Source organism: Pseudonaja textilis, chromosome 7, assembly GCF_049901715.1.
Source record: "Pseudonaja textilis isolate UNSWEBS1 chromosome 7, rPseTex1.2, whole genome shotgun sequence".
Lineage (NCBI taxonomy): Eukaryota > Metazoa > Chordata > Lepidosauria > Squamata > Elapidae > Pseudonaja > Pseudonaja textilis.
In genome coordinates this window covers 59,431,470-59,444,095 of record NC_141996.1, presented here as the reverse complement: position 1 = coordinate 59,444,095, position 12,626 = coordinate 59,431,470, and the positions used below count along the sequence as shown (strand labels likewise).

The 12,626-nt window shown below is 48.3% G+C and overlaps 1 protein-coding gene and 1 long non-coding RNA gene across 3 annotated transcripts in view; one reads left to right on the top strand and one right to left on the bottom strand.

The window, feature by feature from the left end:
- The window catches only part of LOC148125359 (uncharacterized), a 318,026-nt gene that overhangs the window by 163,342 nt on the left and 142,058 nt on the right, over positions 1-12,626 (top strand). The gene's annotated exons all lie outside the window — the stretch shown is intronic.
- Positions 1-12,626, bottom strand: part of RPGR (retinitis pigmentosa GTPase regulator) — an 85,489-nt gene that overhangs the window by 3,376 nt on the left and 69,487 nt on the right. The gene's annotated exons all lie outside the window — the stretch shown is intronic.

Genomic DNA, 12,626 nt, shown 5'->3' with positions numbered 1-12,626 from the left:
GGTTTCCCCCCTTTTACTATTTTGAGTGTGACACCTTAATGATTAGAATATACCTTTATTCCCTCATCTTAATTCCCAATTAATCCCAATTAATGGGATTAAGTGGCCCAATTAATTCCCATTAATCATTACATCTTTTCAATTGGATTCCACAGCATATTTCCCCCGCTTTAATAAGAGTTATCAGTATCTATATTACCCTATTTTCTAAATATTTCAATTGCAGAAATATTCTTATTACCCCTTGTCACCCTGCAGAATCCTCTTTTTAATTCATCAACCATTATCTCTGAAAAAACAATTTCTTTTCAGCATTTTACTAGTTCTGCGTTTCTTTCTTTCACATGCCTGTTTCTTACTGCTTCTCCTCCCCCTCTTTTTCCCATATCTTTTCTAATTCCAGTTTATATCCCTCTCTTTCTTAATATCTTCCTTTCCCCTTTTCTGCTGGGTCTTTCTGCCTGTTAGATCGGTGGATCGGGTCACATAAGAGGCGAGACGCGAAAGTGAACAATCAGCTCTTTATTGTAGCTTCTGAACAAGGGCAGTTAAAGTGTGCGAGCCACTTGGCTTTATACAGCCGGCCGGCGGCTCGGCGGCCAATGGCAGCACTTTGAATCTCCCGCGATCGGCTCGGCCAATCACGGTAGATTCTTAGCGCTCCAATCACAGTCATTCAGTGGACCAATCAGGTTGCGGTCCGGGTGGACCAATCAGAATGTGAGTCTACAAGAATGTTAATACAGAACACCCCTCCCCTCATGGTTTCGTCCGACGCAGCGTCGTGACGTGGTCGCACAGGTAGGTGGGGCTCCGAATCTGTCTAGCTGACCTGCGCGGTTCAGTCTGTGTGTGATCGTCGGCCGGTTCGGACGGGCTCCGCGTCGCTCTCAACTTCGTTGATGGAACCGCCTGGAAGGGTGAGTCGGGCCTGTCGCCGCAGCTCCCGCCCGGACTACCTGGGTTGGTCGAGTTGCGGTTCCTGTTGCTCTCGCTCGGTCTTTCCGGGCTGGTTGAGCTGGCTTGGCTGTACCTTCCAGGTGAAGATCCCGTCTGCGACAGTTCGAGGTCTGCTGGTGAGTATGGCTGGTTTATTTGAGCGTTTCTGTCTTCTGGTGGGGGGTGTTCGGCTTGCGTTGGGGGGTGTGCCGTTGATGATTCCGGCCTTCCGTCGTTTACCGGCTTGGTTGTTGGGGCTTCCCCTCCCTCTCTGCTTTCCTTGGTTGTTGTTGTCGAGGCGTCGGGGGTGTTGGCGGCTAGTCTGGACTGTAGCTGGTCGATGTGCCGCTTCCAGCTCCTTCCGTCTGTCGTTTGGAGTCTGTATGATCGGGGCCCGGTTACCTGTGTTATTTGTGCAGGTACCCAGAGGGGGTCTCCCGTGAAGTTCTTCGCGTAGACCGTATCCCCGATGTTGAATGCCCGGTACCGGCTGGAGGAGTCCGGGGGTTTCTCTGGGTTGTAGGTGGGGTGTAGGCGGTCCAGTGGAGACCTCAGTTTCCTTCCCATCAGTAACTCCGCTGGGCTCTTGTTCGTGGTCGTGCTCGGCGTGATGTGCTGTATGAAGAGTAGTTTGTTTATTTTTTCCTGGATGTCGCCGGTTTCGATTTTTTGGATGGCTTTTTTGTGTATTGGACCATCCGTTCCGCCCTACCGTTCGCCGCCGGGTGAGCCGTCGAGGTTAAGGCGTGTCGGATGCCTCGTTCGGCCAGGTATTTTTCAAATGCCAGTGCCATGAACTGTGGCCCGTTGTCCGACACTATGACATCCGGTAGCCCGTGCGTTGCAAAGAGTTTGTTGAGCTTGTCGATGACCGCTTCTGTTGTTGTTGCCCTCATAGTGCTTACCTCCAGCCAGTTGGAGTAAGCATCTACGGTGATGAGGAATGTATGCCCATTGGTTGGCCCGGCGAAGTCTATGTGTAGTCGCGACCATGGTCCTCTCGGGGTTTCCCATTCCAGGACCGGGGCGGCGGGGGGTTGGCTCTCGACTCTTGGCACCTGCTGCAGCCGGCGACCCATGTCTCGATTTGTTTGTCCATCGCTGGCCACCAAGCGTAGCTTCTGGCCAGGGCTTTCATCTTGACGACTCCCGGGTGTCCCTCGTGCAGCATTGCCAACACTCTGTTTTGTAGTGCTTCCGGTATGACTACCCGGTCGCCCCAGAGTATGCACCCCCTTTGTGAGAACAGCTCAATTTGGCGGTTTCGGAAGGCTTTGAACTGCTCGCTGCCGTCATTTTCTGGCCACCCCCGCTCTACCCAGCTCAATACCCGCGCCAGCCGTTTGTCTTTATTTGTTTCATGGGCAATGTCTGGTGCAGTTAAGAGTGGGCTGGGTAGGGTCTCGATTTGCAGGGTCGTCGTTGTGGGCGCTGGGTCGTCGTCTAGGTCGGGTAGTGGTGACCGGCTGAGTGCGTCAGCATGCGGGATGTTCTTGCCGGGCCGGTGTGACAGTTCGTATGAGTATGCGGCAAGGAACTCGGACCACCGCGTCATCCGGGGTGACAGGATGTTCGGGGTGGCCTTGTTCCCTGCGAGTATCCCGAGCAGGGGCTTGTGGTCCGTTATGATCGAAAAGTTCCTACCGTAAAGGTACTCGTGGAACCTTTTCACTCCGGCGATGATGGCGAGGGCTTCTTTGTCCAGTTGACTGTAATTTCTTTCCGGCTTGGCCAGCGTTCGGGAGAAGAAGGCGATGGGTGCTTCCTTCCCGTTGGGTAGGGTGTGGCTGAGGACTGCTCCGATGCCGAAAGGTGATGCGTCGCAAGTAACCGTGAGCGGGAAGGTCTCGCTATACTGGATCAGGACTGGGTCCGATGTCAGCAGGTTTTTTGTTCATTGGAACGCAGTCTCCTCCCGCTTCCCCCAGGTCCAGATGGCCGCTTTATCGAGTAGCCGGTGTAGGGGTTCCACCACGGTCGCCTTTTGGGGTAGGAAAACTTTGTAAAAATTAAGCAGTCCCAAAAATGCCTGTAGTTCCGCCTTGTTTGTTGGTGTGGGGGCTTCCTTGATGGCTCTGAGTTTCTTTCCGGTTGGGTGTATTCCGTGCCGGTCCAGGAGGTACCCCAGGAACTCGACCCTCTCGGTGTGGAGTTGGCATTTGTTTCTTTTGACTTTAAGGCCGGCGTCTTTGAATTTGTTAAGCACTGCCCTTAAATGGGTCTCCAATTGTTCTCTGTTGGCGGCTGCGATCAGCACGTCATCGAAGTAGGGAACCACCCCTTTTATTCCCTGGAGGAGCCTTTCCATGAGACTTTGGAAGACTCCTGGGGCGACGCTGACTCCAAATTGGAGTCGGTTGCACCAAAAAGCCCCCTGGTGTGTAACAATTGTTTGCGCTTCGGCTGTCTCCGCATCGGCCGGCAACTGCTGATACGCTTGTGCCAAGTCGAGTTTTGCGAAGACCCGGCTTCCCACCAGTGAGTGCAGAAGGTGCTGTACTACTGGGACTGGGTAGGCGCTTTGCTGCCTTTTTCTCTCCTCGGCAACGCTCCAATCCACACTTTCACTCTAAGTGTCGAGCCACTCTATCCCCCTTTCAGTTTTCAAACTGCTTTTCTGGCCGCTTGTCTCCAGCTTCCCCCACTGTTACTCACAATGAAACAGGGAGAATCAGACCATCTCTCTCATGGCTTTGTAGTCCTTCTGCCCTTTTCCGCTCAGACCCTTCAGGCAGTCACTTTTTGCTTCATCAGTTCAGTGGCAGACCGGACTTTGGAGCCGCCATTAGCTGGCAGCTGGCTCAATCGCGCTGGTCTCAGAGGCTCTTCCTTCGTTGCTGGGGAGTTGCCTACCCCCAAACAGCAACCCGGGGGTCCTCTATTCTGACACGAAGCTCTACGGGTTTCGTGTTTCCACTGGGGATCCCTCCAAACGCGAGAAGAGGTGTTCGAAAGCCCCAGCTGGGCTTCTCCACCTCTGGATGTCCCTGTCCTGCCACCGGAAGTTTTCTAAATTTTCTAAAGGCTCCCGGTAGGACTCAAGTGTCAGGAGCCCTTGACTCCCCTAATCTTCAATTAGGGTATACAGTCTCTGCTCCCTCCTTTGCATTCTTTGCCTGTCAGGGCAATTTCTCGCAAAATGCCCCTCCTTACCACAAGTAAAGCAAGCTGGGGCGGTCCCGGTCCACGATTGTGAGTGGCAAGATGTCGGTGTGGTTCTTGAATGTGACCTTAAAGTGCCCGATGCTGGCCACAGGGATGCGGTTTCCCTGATAGTCTTTCAGGATTAGCTTCTGGTCGTCTAGTTCGTTGCGGCGGATGGTCGGGACTAGGCGCTTGATTGTGCGCCAAGAGACCATTGAGAGGTAGGACCCGGAGTCCACTTCCATCTCGCAGGGCTGGTCCTCGATGCACAGGGCCACGTGTACCTTTCGGGCGTCCGTGGTTGATGAATGGCCGATGACGACCGTCTGGTGGGTTTCCTCGCGCCGCTGTGCTTCGCTGAGTCGTCTGCTGCGGTTGTCGCGGCTCCACCGGCTCTCGGTCGGTCGGTCTCGGTGCCTGGGGGGGTGCCGTCTCGTCGTCGTGGGCTGTTCCCTCGTTGCTGCGGGCTGTAGCTCTTTTTGTTCCGGCACACTTTGGCGATGTGCCCCTGCTTCTCGCAGTGCCGGCAAATGGCGTCGAGAAAACGGCATTCGGAGCGGGGGTGATCGCCGCCGCAGCCGGCGCAATGGAAACTCGACTTACGTCCCCTGCGATCCCGGCGGTCGCGCTCTGTCTGCAGCCGATGGATTTCCTCGTCTTCGTCCTTGGTGTTGGATTGGGGTTCGAAGTCGCCATGATGCGTGGTCGTTTCTCGACGGCTTGTTTCCCCAGGCTTCGCGGTGGCTGGGGTCTCTTCGTTGGTCGGTGGCCGCTCAGTCGTGTTGGCTTGCCTCATCCGGGCTGCTGACTGGCGGGTGGCCTCGGCGGCGGTGGTAGCCTCGGCGAGGGCGTCGGCGAAGGAGATGTTGCCTTTGGCCATCAGCCGGCTCTGCAGCACGGGGTCTCAGAGTCCGAGGACGACTCGGTCCCAAAGCGCCTGGTCCAGGTCAGGGAATTCGCAGGGGCCTCCCAGGTTCCGCAGCTGGGCCACGAAGTCGCCGATGGTCTCGCCTTCGCGCTGATCTCAGCGGTAGAAGTCGTGCCTACGAATGAGGATGGGCACGGCGGGGGCGTAATGGCGGCGCAAGATGGGCTCGAGGTCAGCCCAGTCCATCTCCTTGACGTCGGTGGGCTTCGCCAGCGCCTTGGCCATTTTGAACACCGCAGGCCCACAGTGTGTTAGGAATACTGCCCGTTTCCTCTGGCCGTTGGCGTCCTTGAGGTTGCTGCATCTGGAAGCGGTCGATGTATGACTCCCAGTCTTCGGTTGCTGGGTCGAACGGAGCGGGCGGCAGGGTACTGGCCATCTTGCGGGGCACTGATCACCGTTTGCCACGTGCTAGTTGGTCCTCGCCTCACGATCCCACCTTCGTCGCCAGTGTTAGATCGGTGGATCGGGTCACATAAGAGGCGAGACGCGAAAGTGAACAATCAGCTTTTTATTGTAGCTTCTGAACAAGGGCAGTTAAAGTGTGCGAGCCGCTTGGCTTTATACAGCCGGCCGGCGGCTCGGCGGCCAATGGCAGCGCTTTGAATCTCCCCGATCGGCTCGGCCAATCGCGGTAGATTCTTAGCGCTCCAATCACAGTCATTCAGTGGACCAATCGGGTTGTGGTCCGGGTGGACCAATCAGAATGCGAGTCTACAAGAATGTTAATACAGAACACTGCCTTTCCTAACTTCACAGGTATTCCCTCTTTTAATTGCCTTCTTAAATCTCAACTTTTTAACCTTCCTTCTTTCCCCACTTCTTTGTAACGTTCTTTGTGTTAATTGTCTATTTAAAATGTCTTCTCCTTGAGTCGATTCCTCCTCCTCTGAAAATCTTTCTTCTTGTTCTTCAATCGCCATTTCCATTTTTTCTAGCACAGAGCAAAGTGATTCGCCTCTTTCCTGTAGTAATTCTCTCATATTTTTAAGTTCCATTTTTAATTCCCGAAGAGATATCATCATTCTTATATTTTATGATTGTTAAAGTCCACAAAAAGAAACTACTTTTACTTTCCTTCTTTCTTCTTTCAGTTTTTAAAGGTTCTCAGTTATTCCAGTCCAGGGTTTATACCAAAAACGTCAATCAGTCCCACAAACAGTCTTTCCTTGCTTTTTCCTTTATTCTGGTTCTGCTTTCACTTTCTAAAATTCTTACTTTGTTTCAATATTTCTTTAATGTTATATTCACACCAGTTCATTCAAAAACAGGATGCTTTCCCTTTTATTTGAGCCAAATTTTTATCAAAAGGTGACACTCTCAATTATACAAAGTCTTCACCTTTTTCCCCTATTTTTTTATTTAAGGTTTTTCGAACCTCAATATTCCAGCACAGTCCAGTCTCCAATTTGTAAACTTTGTTATTATTATTCTTTGACATTCTTAAGTCCAGCTTTAGTTTTATACTTGTTTATTCCCAAAATATTTTAGTCCAATTTTATTAAATCTTTAATTCCAGCTTCTTCCTTTCCCAGTTCGAAGCCCCATTTAGCTGTCAAAAATATTTTCTTTTTTTTTTCTCTGTCCCTTTGTAATTTCACCGCTCACTTTTCTTTTCTTAAAAATTCTATGTTACCTTAATCCTGGGGTACTTTTGTTTAGTTAAATTGCCCAATTGTCCCAGTTCAGATGTTATCCACCTCTTTCTTCCCTCCTGCACAAATCTTAGTCCAGCTGAGTCGTTCTCTTCAGGGTGGCCATTTTAGACCACCGCTGCAGTCGTCTTCGGGAGGAAAAAAAACCAAGCCGCGGGGGGGGGGGAGATGCGGCTCCCCACAATCAGGCTTGCTGCTTCCTCTTACTCCGCTGCCCCTCCAAGGCAGTTTCAGCCCCTAATCAAAATGATTGGGGCTCTCCGACGAAAGAGCACGGATGATAGTCGCAGAGAATTGCGATCTACCATCCGTCGGCAAGGAGGCTCCGCCTTCTTCCCAGATTTTAGTTTATTAGTTTTGATTTGCTTTTCACTTGGACATCTTATTATGTCCATTATATTGTATATATATTATGTATATTAGTATAATGTATAATTAGCTTATGGCCAAGGAGTTTTATATGGGTTTTATATTGAGTAGGCATGTCAAATATTTGCTTAAAAGCTTAGAAGCAACAGATGACAGGGAATACCTACAAAAAAGGAAGAATACTGTGCTGTCCAGCCAGTGTATGGGAAATGGATAGTTAGGTAGCAATTGTGAGTTATCCCCTTAAGGGAATGCATCATAGTAAATGTAGTTAAGGTATCCTGGGAAATGTAGTCCATATCACGTGACCACATCTGAAATCCTGATTGGTCACTAAATTGACCCTCGATGGGTTGGAGGAGGTTTCCTCACTCTTGGCTGAACTCACAGACTCGTGGTAACTGTTCTATTTCTACTGCTACGAGATGAGAGAAAAAGGATAGCAGATAATCATCTTTTTACCTACAAGACAGATATGCAAAGGATTGGTCATTAAAGAAGAATTTTGTCACAGATGTGAGTTATGAGGATACCTGATGAACCAATAAAAGTACTTTGTTATTGATGTTTTCTGGAGTTTATCTATCTGCATCTGTACAGAATACAAATCTACCACTGTACAGATTACAGAACAGTAAAAAGATGGTTAATTTGAAATCCTGAAGCCCATCAGTATAAAGACAGTTAATTTGGACTTGTGATAAAGCAAAGTAATATTGAAGCCAGGAGTGAATATGCAATGTTAATCTAAGCCTGCATTTTCTCATCCTCCCTCTCTCTCTCTCTCTCTCTCTCTCTGTCAGCAACCAAACCCTTTACATGCTGTTTGGATGGTGGGAGGGGCTGGAATTCCCCTACATGCTGGAAACAAAGAGAACTCTTTCTGAACCACAGAGCTGAAAACCAGTAACTCGCCCCCCCTTCTCTGCTCAATTTGTCTTCCTGCTATCACAAAGACTCAATTTGTATGACAAGGAGAGCCAGAAACCAAACTTTACAAACGCAGTAGGAAAGTTTGAGAAATGTTGTTTGTATTCCTAAATGGAAACAAAAGCTGATTCTGCTCTGCTCATCTGGATGGGAGACAAACCCATAAAATAGACCCTCTCCAGCCAATTTACAACCTGATAAAGACACATTGTAGTTGCAGGAAGGGGCAAATTCACCCCCCCTTTTTTTCTCTTCAGTGAAAGAAGAACCAACTCAAAAAGAACCAATTTGTGAAACAAAGGGAGGGGCCAAGTACCTCTCATCCATCCCTGTATTCATCCAATTACAAACCCTTTCCAAATGCAATGAGAAAGTTTCAGAAATCTTGCTGGCATTTCTAGAAAGGAAAATTAACTTTGCCCTGCTCATTCCAGCTGAAAGACTTTGCATTTTTCCAGCTCAAAGGCAATACGAGAAGCCTCTCCAGATATTTTTACAACTACTCTGGCCATTTTATTGGGGGTCATAATTCATTACTGACAGACCATCTTCAAAGCAAAGAAGCCCATTCCCCCCCTCCCAAGACACAAGGCTAATCCAAGCAACGTTTTAAAAAGGAACAATTTCTCTTTCTGCTCAAAACATTTAAATTTCTTCATGTTCCCCTATCTTTATTAAAGAATTAAAAAAAATATAAAACTACAAGCAAAACTTTGGAGTGCAGTATTCAATTGATTGGTTTTTCTTCCAGCAAGAAAACAATAAATTCCTCTGTGGTTCACCCCCCCAGACTCAAGCAAAGCATCCCACAGCACCATCTGGTGGTCAAGGAGAAATTTCCCAGAGTTTTCCAATACGTACTTGCAATGATAATCCCTTTTTGCAACTATTGTGGACAATTTAATTGATTTAATTCAAGGTTTCAAGATTAGCTGCAACCTAACATAGGCGTTGCAACAGCGTCTTCCAGGCATATTTCTGTGTTTAGCCTCCAAGTCTTCTGACTCACTACACATATTTCTGCGTTTAGCCCTCAAGTCTTCAGTCTTTGCTACGCAATCTCTAGTGCCCCCTTGTGTAGCCTACGTGAATGAGCAGCACTTGCTACAAAATAAGCAGATGGAACCGCCACAGTTGCCTAGCAGTCTCCTACAACCAAGGAAGCACAGGGATGAATCTCAACCACAGACTCCACATGTCAGTTACGCAACTGACGTACGACCTAAAGTACGAGATTCACTTCCCACTAACAGCAAACCTTCCCCAACTGATGTTGTATGTACTAAGGTCTGAGATTCTCTTCCCAGCACCAGCAACCCTACTCCAACATCTCATGGCCTGCCAGGTGAGCAAATTAGCCCACCAGTAATCATGACGACTTCTCCACAAGTAGACATGCCACTGATGACACCTGCCACACTCAATCCACAAGCAGTACCATTCCAGCCACAACCTCCACACTACCCGAACTCACAGGCACAACAAGATAACCATGGCCAGCCTACACAGCAGCATGGAGCTCCACCATCGCCTCTGGAATGGCAGAACGACATCCTCTGTAAGCACTGGGAGGAAGGCTACAACCCATCGTTGATGTACAACTCGAACCTACCCTATAAGAATCCAAGGGAAGACCCCTCTATGTCAATGCCTCAATGCAACTCTACAGACGATGCTGACTACTGGAGAGTGTGGGCAGTAAGCAGAGGAAAGCTAGATTTGGCCGCTAATGGTGTATACAAATTCTCTGACGAGCCAGGCAGCGAATATCTCCTATGGAAGAAAGTTTTCCTGCACCCCATTCAGGCTGCACGCCTGAAATCCGATGAAGTACTTGTACACTTGGTGGCGTGGCTAGGGCCACAGTCTGCCAGAGATACAAAGGCACTTTATGCCTCTCACATAGACAACCCAGATGTTGCCCTACGGTTGTCATGGCAAAGACTCGACAATCTATACGGTGCTGCCTCAGATGTACAATCAATGCTCCTGGATAGCCTACACAGATTTCCTAAAATTCCTATTGGCAAGGCTCACCTGATCATGGAACTCTCTAATATACTCATACAACTGAAAGCGGCACAACGGGATCCCAAGTTACCAGGACTCGCTTGTCTTGACCAAGGTGACATGCAAAACAAGATCGTTTGAAAACTCCTGCAGGTGCTAATTGAACAATGTCTCCAGGTGTCCGATGCCTTCATGGCCAAGGGTCGCCACAACTTTTACCATTTACCCTCTACCATTCCCAAAGAATTTGTGGCCCACCAGGCAATAGTGTGCAACTCCTCCTGGGCCCACGTACTCAGAGCTGTTAGTCCTCCCAATGAAACATGATACAACAGCAACCATACACAGGCCCTATGCACACTGCAAGGGAAAGTCCCTTCATGGCTGTCCATAAGACAGAGGCACACTCCTCAGCTAATTCATCCCATCCAACCCAATTTAGATCTCCTACTCCAAAGAGAAATCAGTTTTGTCCTATGCACTACACTCGTCACTCGCTGAACAGCTGCACTGGATTTGCAGCAAAATCACTGACCCCCAAAAAGGAGTTGATAAGGGAGTACCAATACTGCTACAAGTGTTGCAAATCCAAACACCCGTCCAAGTACTGCACAGCCAAGGTGCATTGCTACTTATGCAATAGTAACCAGCACCGACCGCGCTTCATCCAGCCGCCAATCCACCATTGTAGACATCTCATAGCCCTCCTTTGAACAAGGAGCCTCAATGTGCTACAGAAGCACACCCAGAGTCAGTGGTGAGTGTCAACTGCACAGAGGTGTGCAATGGCACACCAGCCCCTCACGCGTGCCATCAGATCTGCTTAGCCAAAGTCTACCCAGAAGAAGCAGTGAAGATGTATGTAATACTGGACCTTCAGAGCGATCACTCACTAGCCGAGTCCGAATTCTTCGACCTCTTTGATGTTCAGAAAGAGGAAGTGCACTTCAAGATATCAATGTGCACCACACCGAGACGCACAGTGGGGAGAGAAGCTACTGGACTCTGTATAGAGTCATTAGATGGAAGTTCCCAGTTTCTACTGCCACCTGTGCTGGAATGGAATGGGACACCAGATGATCGCAACCACATTGCAATACCAGAGGTAGCTAGCAGCCTACCTCACCTGAAACATATGGCTCATCTGTTTCCCGCCCTTGATCCTGAAGCCAAGATTTTGCTCTTGCTGGGATTCGATGTCCCTGATGCCTTAGCGCAAACTGAAGTAGTCAGAGGCCCGAGATACTCATCCTTTGCCTTCAAGACAGACCTGGGTTGGGGAATCTCAGGAATTGTCAGTGTCAATCAGATGCAGGCCTCAACCCAGGCAAATGCCTTAGCACCATCCATTCCAACAGCCTTCCAATGCCCTTTAGCACCATCAAAAACAAGAATGACGTTCCAGACTAAAAGGCCGCCGGGGATCAGTACACTTTTGCTAGAACACCCTAAACGGCCGCCAGCAACCACCAGACATCCACTAAGACGCTTTACACGGGCATATGCCTCTGCAACACCCTTTCCAACAGCTTCCCAATGCTCTTTGACACCGTGGAAGCAAGAGTACTGTTCCAACCCTAAAAGGCCGCCAGAAGAGACCACCAGACTTTCATCATTGACACCAAGAGTACCTGTCAACCCTAAAAGGCCACCAGAAGCGACCACCAGACTTGCACCGAGGCTGAACTTGAAGATTGAACCTCAAGCTTTGCATGCTTTGCTTTGTTTGATGCTTTATTAATGTTCACAGTTTCTCTTAGTTATATAGCTTACTGTTTATCTTAGTTATATAGTTATCTGCTATACAGATAGTATTACTGTCTACTGCTTATCTTAGTTTATAGTTTTTTTTTTCTTCTTCTTTTAATAGTGGAATTTACAATTCCAGGCGGGGAGTGTGCTGTCCAGCCAGTGTATGGGAAATGGATAGTTAAGTAGCAACTGTGAGCTATCCCCTTAAGGGAATGCATCATAGTAAATGTAGTTAAGGTATCCTGGGAAATGAAGTCTATATCACGTGACCACATCTGTAATCCTGATTGGTCACTAAATTGACCCTCGATGGGTTGGAGGAGGTTTCCTCACTCTTGGCTGAACTCATGGACTCGTGGTAACGGTTCTATTTCTACCGCTATGAGATGAGAGAAAAAGGATAGCAGATAATCATCTTTTTACCTACAAGACAGATACGCAAAGGATTGGTCATTAACGAAGAACTTCATCACAAATTATGTTCATCACAAGTTATGAGTTATGAGGATACCTGATGAACCAATAAAAGTATTTTGTTATGGATGTTTTGTGGAGTTTATCTATCTGCATCTGTACAGAAGACAAATCTACCACTGTACAGAATATAGAACAAATGCTACAAATAGCCTTTCCTGAACTATTTAACAGTAGACATCAAACTTTCTCATCTGAATGCAATTGCTGTGAGTGTATCAGAAAATGGTGAAAGCTGTGCTATTAAATTGGAACAGCAGAAACCTTCACAGAAGAGGCTGATATAACCATTATCAACCTGGGAAGAGCTATGAATATTTCTAGAAACTGACATTTTGAGCAGAATGCTTCTATAAACAATCTCCTTTGAACAGAACTAATCAACATTTCTAGAAATGAAAGAATGAAAGTTTAAAAGAGAAAAC